Here is an 8,771-nt window from a genome sequence, read left to right on the forward strand (position 1 = left end):
TACAAGATAACTCTATATCACACAGTTTAGCCATAACTTAATGCCTAGTAAGCTGGAAATTTCTATTCTTATTTTTTTCAATAAAGTATATCTACATACATATAATTTTTATGTGATACATAAATATATATTAGCAGCTCCTGACATTGTGCGTCCACTACCTTGCTGTCACCTTTAAAAAGGATCATGCTATAAGAAAACACACTGGACACAAGGTCATTGAAGTTTTATCTTTATTATGATAAAGTGAAGTTGATTATCAATGTTAATTCTAGATGGCTATGAATATACTCCAAAAACAAATATTAGTGGAATGAATAATGCTTAGTATACCTATCATTGTTCTTTTTGTTGTTTTTTTTTTAAATAGACATTTCATGTCTTTGAGTATATGAACATTGCAATATCTGTTCTCCTTTTGCTAGTTAACTAGTTTATTATTCTTTTAATTTCCTATCCTTTAATGCTATCTTGCTGTGTATTGAGACACTTAAACCCATTTTAGCTTCAATATTGTACAAGTTAAGTTATTTTAAGTGCTTGATATATTATATCCTTATAACTATACTATTGGTTTCTTCTAGGAAGTTATGGAAAAAAAATGGATATGGTGTCATGATAAGCTATCAGATGAATACACAAATGGTGTTAAATCATTTATTGAATTGGCTAAACATCATTTAGATGAAGATAATAGGACTAGATGTCCTTGTCGATATTGTCGGAATGTGTATTTCCAAGATATAAGTGTAGTTGAATGACATTTATGGGTGAAGGGATTTTCACCAGATTATCACAATTGGATTTATCATGGAGAGGCATTGAATTTTCAAGGTATTGAAATGGGTTTTGAGGAAGATGATGAAGCTGTTGAACATGATAGGGAAGAAGATGATAATGATGATATCAGGGTAGCATTGCAAGATGCTGCAGGTGACATGGATATTGATGTAGATGCATATGAAGGTCACATTGGAGATCAAGATCATAGAAATAAAGAATTTTCAGGATTATTTGCTGAAGTTGAAAGCGAGTTATATCTAGGGTGTACAAAGTTCTCTGCATTGACTTTTTTGGTCAAGTTAATGCATATAAAAGCTTTAAACCATTGGAGTAACAAGTCATTTAGTATGTTGCTTGAACTTCTCAAAGAAGCACTTCCAGAGGGTACTAAATTGCCAAAGTCTTACTACAAGGCAAAATGTACACTTCATGCACTTGGATTAGGATATGAAACGATTCATGCTTGTAAATGGGATTGTGCATTGTTTTGGAAAGAATCAGCTGAATTGGATAAATGTCCAATATGTGCTGAACCAAGATACAAATTTCAAGGTACTGAGGGGAAAAGGATCCCTCAAAAGGTGCTTCGATATTTTCCTATCACTCCAAGATTGCAAAGATTATTTACATCTCGCCATACTGCTATTGATATGAGATGGCACAAAGAGAAGCGTCCTAACACAAATGGAGTATTGAGGCATCCAGCAGATGGAGAAGCATGGAAGCACTTTGATGAACAATATCCGATATTTGCTATGGATCCTCGTAATGTCCGGCTAGGTGCTGCCACTGATGGATTTAATCCTTTTAGTAACATGAGTACTTCGTATAGCATGTGGCCAGTGATGTTAGTGCCTTATAACCTGCCACCTTGGAAGTGCATGAAAGAGACTTTTTTGATGATGTCACTATTAATACCAGGCCCAACGGCACCTGGAAAAGACATTGATGTGTACTTACGGCCTATGATTGATGAATTGAAAGATCTATGGACAAATGGTGTCACCACTTATGACATCTCTAAAAAGGAGAGGTTTACAATGCATGCAGCAGTGTTGTGGACAATACATGACTTTCCAGCATATGGAAAACTTTCTGGATGGAGTACCAAAGGATACAAAGCATGTCCGACTTGTAATGAAGATACTTCTTCCCAAGCTTTAAGAAGTAAGATTTGTTACATGGGACATCGTCGATATTTATCCATAAATCATGCATAGAGAAATAATCGACAATATGATGGAAAGCCTGAACGAAGGTTAGCTCCAAGGCAGTTTTCAGGAGCTGAAATATACAACAGTTAGATAGGACAATTGAGAGCAGACCGGGGAAACATCCTAACAATATGGATAAAAAGAGAAAACGTGCTGCCTGTGAATTAAATTGGACAAGGAAAAGCATATTTTTTGAACTAGAATATTGGTCTAAATTAAAATTTCGGCACAATTTGGATGTGATGCATATTGAGAAAAACATTTGTGATAATATAGTTGGAACAATGTTGGACATCAAAGGTAAGTCGAAGGATACTGACAAGGCACGTATGGATTTAAAGGACCTGAATATTCGAAAAGAATTGCATTTACAAGAAACTGGCGGTAAAGTTTTGAAACCTTTGGCATGTTTTTCATTAACAAGGGATGAAAAACATGAGTTTTGTAAGTTTTTGAAGTCTGTCAAATTTCCAGATGGCTATGCTGCTAATATTTCAAAGAATGTGAACATTAAGGATGGTAAGATATCAGGTTTGAAAACTCATGATAGTCATGTTCTTTTGCAACAACTTTTTCCCGTGGGTATAAGACCTTACATTAAGAAAGAGGTTTGTGGAACAATTATTGAAATGTGCATGTTCTTCCAAAAACTTTGTGCACGAACTCTATCTATTTCAGACTTGGATATGTTACAAGAGGGGATAATACTTACATTGTGTAAATTGGAAAGAATATTCGCTCCAGCCTTTTTTGATATCATGGTTCATCTAGTAGTTCACCTACCATATGAGGCAAAAATGGCAGGACCAGTACATACTTGTTGGATGTATCCTTTTGAAAGGTAAAGCCTTTGATTATTAAAGTTGATCAATCAATTTACATTCTTTTAATTTTCTTATTTTTTTACTTTTTTTTATTTTTATGATATTTTTCATTCATTATTAGAGCTTTGGGAACATTGAAAAAATATGTGAGAAATAAAGCTCATCCAGAAGGTTCAATAGCAGAGGGTTATGTTGTCAATGAGGCATTAACTTATTGTTCAATGTACCTTCATGGTATTGAAACTCGATTCAATCGGCCAGAACGTAATAAAGATGGTGAGAATCATACTGCTTCGACTTTGTCAGTATTTACTCAACCTGTGAACTTGTTGGGGAAACCTCAATTTGTTGAACTAAAAGATGATGATTATAAAAAAGCTCATTGGTACATCCTTTACAATTGCTGTGAGTTGTAGCCATATTTTGAGTAAGAACCAAAACTTATATATTATTAGTTGAAGTTCAAAATAAGTAAATTATAAATCCATACTTCTAATTAAATTACATTTTTGCAGTGAGCACACCAAACTATTGCAAAACAGGGGTGTCACAAGTATTCTGCAGGTACAAGAAAAGGAATTTCCACAATGGTTTGAACAAAGGGTATGTATTTTTTAGTTATAAAAGGTAAAATTCCAGCGTGATATGTAAGTATTGTTAATTAATTAAAATTACATTTTCACAGATAAAATATTTCAGTAGATGTAAATATCCAATGGTAACTGATGAGTTGTACTCACTAGCATGTGATTATGGAATAAGATCATATAGTGGATGTGTAGTAAATGGAGTTCGATATCGCACAAAAGTTCGTGATGATAGGCATGTCACTCAAAATTGTGGAATTTGGGTTGTAGGTGATCATGATGGTGAATCTTGTGACTTTTATGGGGTAATAGAAGACATTCTTGTGTTAGACTATAGGTCCAAACACTCTGTTGTACTTTTTAGATGTGCATGGTTTGACACAAATGTGAAAAAGAAAAAGATGATCACAGAGTTTCAAATCACAAGCATTAATGTCACTTCATATTGGTATAAGAATGACCCTTTTGTCCTTGCCTCACAAGCTAAACAAGTGTTTTACGTGGATGATTACAAGATGGGTCAACATTGGAAAGTGGTTCGAAAGGTGCATCACCGTCATCTGTGGGATTTTCCAGATCGATTAGATGAAGGTGATGATCCTGGTGATTCATTTGAAGTTGATGAGTTGGATGCTTATCAAGAAAATGATTCAATGGACATTCAAAATTTATTTGAATCAATTGATATTGAACGTCTTAATCGTGAAGATATTGACCCAATAGAAATTAATTTGAAGAGTGCAACAAACTATGAAGATGCAGATAGTGAGGCAGAGAGTGGAGATTTTGAAAATGCAGATAGTGGTGCAGAGAGTGAAGATTATGAAGATGCAGATACTGGCACAGAGAATGAAGATAATAGGGAGTACAATGAGGAAACCGACAATGATAGTGAAGATGAGTTGTTAAGTAATGGTGAAACCGGTGAGGATACTGACTCATTTGCATAAATAACTATATATATTTTTTTCCTTTTTTCAGTTTCCTATGTAATGATTTTTGTTCATGTTAAAGATGATTATGCTCCATTTCAAACTAATTTAATATAACTATATGTTGCTTTTTTAATATAGCTTACTAGCATATATATATATATATATATTAAGTCCAGAATGTTCATATTGTCAGCTAATAATTCGTTTTTGTTTTTATTGTCATCACTTTACATATACTCTTATTCTTTAAAGTTTTATCACAATATGATTATAATGCACCATGTTATCACCTTGGACATATTAGAAAGTTCCTTCACTTTGCATATACTAATTACTTGTACTGTTGTATTTATGTAATGATTTCTCTTCATCATACTGTTGTATTTGTGTAATGATTTATATTCATGTTTATGCTGATCATGCTCCATTTTAACTATAGGTTAATATAACCTACGCTGTCTTTTGAATGTGGTTTATTTGCATATATTAATTACTTATATTTATATTCTCACTTAATAATTTCTTTATTTTTATGTCATCATCAATTCCAATATGCTTTTATTTTTTAAAACAGGGGTGTTATCATAATAAAATATATTGCACCATCTTATCACCTTGGACATGCACCTAATGACAAAAAAGAGTACTTTTTTTTTTTTGTTGCAATTGATTACATCTACAGTGCCGAATATGATCCTAATAGGATATTTCTTAACGTGAATTAGGAGGATTAGATATGTAAAAATATAAATATATAAATATATATATATATATATATATATATACATATGTATATTTGTTTTTATTCCAATTCATGATAATATTTAGAGTAACAGTGATTCTATTTCCTTCAATGTTTTACCTTGTGCACGTTATTTTTAGATTGAGAATTACTTGTATATTTGTGTAGAGTTTGTTTTGATTGAAAATTAATTATGTATTTTCATTTGTGAATTTATGCTCAATCATGAATGTTATTGGCTTAATAAAAAATGTTTTATTGTTGAAATTATTATTGCATTTTTTAGAGTTTGTCTTTTTTTTCCTAAATTTTATTATTGCCTCTATTTGTCAAATATTCACAAATGCATTTAGTGTTCTTGGAGAATTTCAATGGAAGTGAGGGATATTTATTATAGAATACTATTGGAGCTGAATCAGTTATGCACATTTTTTTCCCCAATATATCAATCAATTAGTAATTTGTTTCTAATTTGTTTCGTTTGTATTTTGTCTTCAATTTTTTTTAATGTTTTTTTATATTTAAGAATGAGATGGTATGATTACAACAAACATGCGTTGATACGGTTTATGGTACGATTACAATAACCATGGATATTGGTGCGTGCTTTTCAAATTACATTGTAGCATCTCACAAGTATAAATTATATTGTTTGCTTTATTCATGTTATATACAGATGCTTTTTCTTCTTTAATATTTTGTGTTTGCAATGTAAATATAGTGTGATATCAATTTCATGTATGTAATGAAATTTATAATAATATAATCAGTTTTATACTTTTTGGTTAAACATATAATTAAAATTATACAATATTATTAATATTTATTAACATTCATAAGCATAATTCACTACCAATCTATTGGTAATTGATACCAAAATAAAGGTTTATAGAAACCCAATATTGGTAATTGATAATGCCCTTTATTTTGGTATACAGTGAAAAAGGGATACAGTGACTAATATTTTTGTCATTAAAATGCATTTCAAATTGCCAATGATTATTATTATTAACCATAACATTCGTTAGTGAAAGGTTTCTCGACGACCAAATAATAGTTACAGAGTAATAAAATTTGCCACCAATTGTAACTAGCCACTATACCAAAAATTTTAGTGACTACAAAAATGTGTCACTCAAACACTATTTAAGGACCAAATAATAAGTCGTTGAAACTAAATTCTTCGACCAAATCTAATTGCTGCTAAAACCATAGTTTTGCAACCAACTACGTGGTCGTTCAAAACCTCTTTTGATGACTGGAACATTTTGTTATTGAATAGGGTTTTTAGTGCCCATAATTTTGGCCATGAATATTTTAATAATTGGTCCCATAACATTTTTTGGTTACGAAGTTATAAGTTTTTATGACTAAAATATATGCTTAAAGTGACCATAAATAGTCACCAACACAACATTGAGTGACAAAATATTGGTTGCTCATATTTTATAATTGGTCGGTAAAAGCTTAAAATTGGTGTCCTTTTTAATATTCAAGGCGTTTTAAAGACTAATTTATGGTCACAAAATCCTTAAAAACTAGCCACTAAAACCTCAACAGATTTAGCAACCAACATATATTAGTTACTAAATAGAATCTGTTACGACGTTTAAGCGACCACGTGGTGACCACGGTTTTTTGGTCTCTAAAAGCCACTGGCGACCAAAATTGGATGTTTTGCAACCAAATTAATGGTTGTTAAAAGGCATTTTTTTAGTAGTGAGATTTTCAATGACATTCTTGTCAACTTGGAAGGCCTTGGTGAGCACATTAGGATTAATACGAGGATCTGAATCAAACACAGCGTTAGCAATGGTGATTACTCCTGCATTTTGGCTGCTGAGATCGGCAAAGGCAACTGCATTGGTATATCCCCTGTTGAACTGGAAATGAATGAGACCAACTTGGAATACAAATACATCTCCCTTGTTCAGGACTTTAGAAAAAAGGAGGTTCTCGTCCTGGTTGGAGGTGACAAAACCAACCTACAGTGTACCCTCTATGACTATGAGGATTTTGGTGCCGTGAGGGTGAATGTGGGGAGGGTTTAGACCATGTGGTACATAGTCAATACGAGCTAGGGATATGCCCAAAGTGTTGAGTCCTGCTATTTTATCGACGTTGAGTTGAGTTACATTTGAACAAAGTGGGTTCGACGTGTCCCTAGGCTTATCGAGCCCCTGAAAGAAGAAATCATTGGCAGTGACATCCTTTGGGTTCTTGCAGAACTTTCCACTCACAAACACTGCTCCATAAAGAAAATAATTTTTGTTAGTTCAGTAATATTATAGTATCATAGTATTATTGTGAAGTCCCACATCGGTTGAAAAGTGGAACGAAACACTCCATATAAGTGGGTGTGGATACCTTTCCCTTGAGAGGCCTTTTAAAACCTTGAAGGCTGGGTTGTAAGAGGATTCCCCTGGCCCAAAGAGGAAAATATCTCATGCAGGTGGTCTGGGCTGTTACAGATGCTATCAGAGCTAGTACCCGATCAGTGTGCCAGCGAGGACACGGGGCTCCAAGGGGGGAGGATTGTGAAGTCCCACATCGGTTGGAAAGGAGAACGAAACACTCCATATAAGTGGGTGTGGATACCTTTCCCTTGAGAGGCCTTTTAAAACCTTGAGGGCTGGGTTGTAAGAGGATTCCCCAGGCCCAAAGAGAACAATATCTCATGCGGGTGGTGTAGGCTGTTACAGATGGTATCAGAGCCAGTACCCAGATCGGTGTACCAGCGAGGACGCTGGGCCCCAAGGGGGGAGGATTGTGAAGTCCTACATCTATTGGAAAGGGGAACGAAACACTTCATATAAGTGGGTGTAGATACCTTTCTCTTGAGAGACCTTTTAAAACCTTGAGGACTAGGTTGTAAAAGGATTCTTCAGGCCCAAAGAGGACAATAGCTCATGTGGGTGGTCTAGGCTGTTACAATTATAGTATATCTGGTTATCGTAGGATATAAAAAAAGTTACTGAAGAAATACAGGAGAAGGAAATAAAAGGTAAACATACAAGCAGATTCAATTTCAGAGTCTTTGACTGCTACACAGAAGTCCTGCAGAGGACTAGGGTCAGAGGCAGAGGCAATAGAGGATGCCAAACCTAAAACAACAAGAGACAAAACGATACGAATGCCTTTCATCTTAATCATAGAGAGACATGTCTGATCGATGTTTTACAAACTTTCTTGTTGTATATATGCAAGTGAGCGATGAGAAATCTTGGTTGCACACCTTCCTATTTATAGCGGCTTGGAGTCAGGAACTAGTCTCTGCGTATTATATTATAGTAATCAATGTAAAGAATAGTTCTTCATTAAGCACTAAAAGAACAAGTAAAAACTTATTTAATTTCCTCTACAACGTTTACTTTTAACGTGGAAATGGTCTTCCTTATTTTATTTTACTTTTTTGTTTATTTATTTTATTTCTGATGTCTTGCTGGTATCCTTCTCTCTTCAGTTCATTGAAGCCCTTTTTTATATAAGATTTATTTTAACCATTAATATGTTGTTCTCAGTAAACGTTAAGTTGTATTAATTTGTCTCCCAGGAAGCCCCTTGTGTAAGTGCGACATAATTTTATTTAGCCAATTAACATTGATTTTATTATTATTATTATTATTTTTTAAGTTGAAAATTGTCAGTGTTGTGCGTGATTTGATCAATTCAAGTATGATTCAACA

The 8,771-nt window shown here is 33.5% G+C and overlaps 1 pseudogene; it reads right to left on the reverse strand.

The window, feature by feature from the left end:
• Positions 1 to 2,589: 2,589 nt before the first annotated feature.
• LOC132799708 (germin-like protein subfamily 1 member 14) lies at positions 2,590 to 8,229 on the reverse strand (annotated as a pseudogene).
• Between the last annotated feature and the right edge of the window lie 542 nt (positions 8,230 to 8,771).

This window comes from Ziziphus jujuba, chromosome 10, assembly GCF_031755915.1.
Source record: "Ziziphus jujuba cultivar Dongzao chromosome 10, ASM3175591v1".
Lineage (NCBI taxonomy): Eukaryota > Viridiplantae > Streptophyta > Magnoliopsida > Rosales > Rhamnaceae > Ziziphus > Ziziphus jujuba.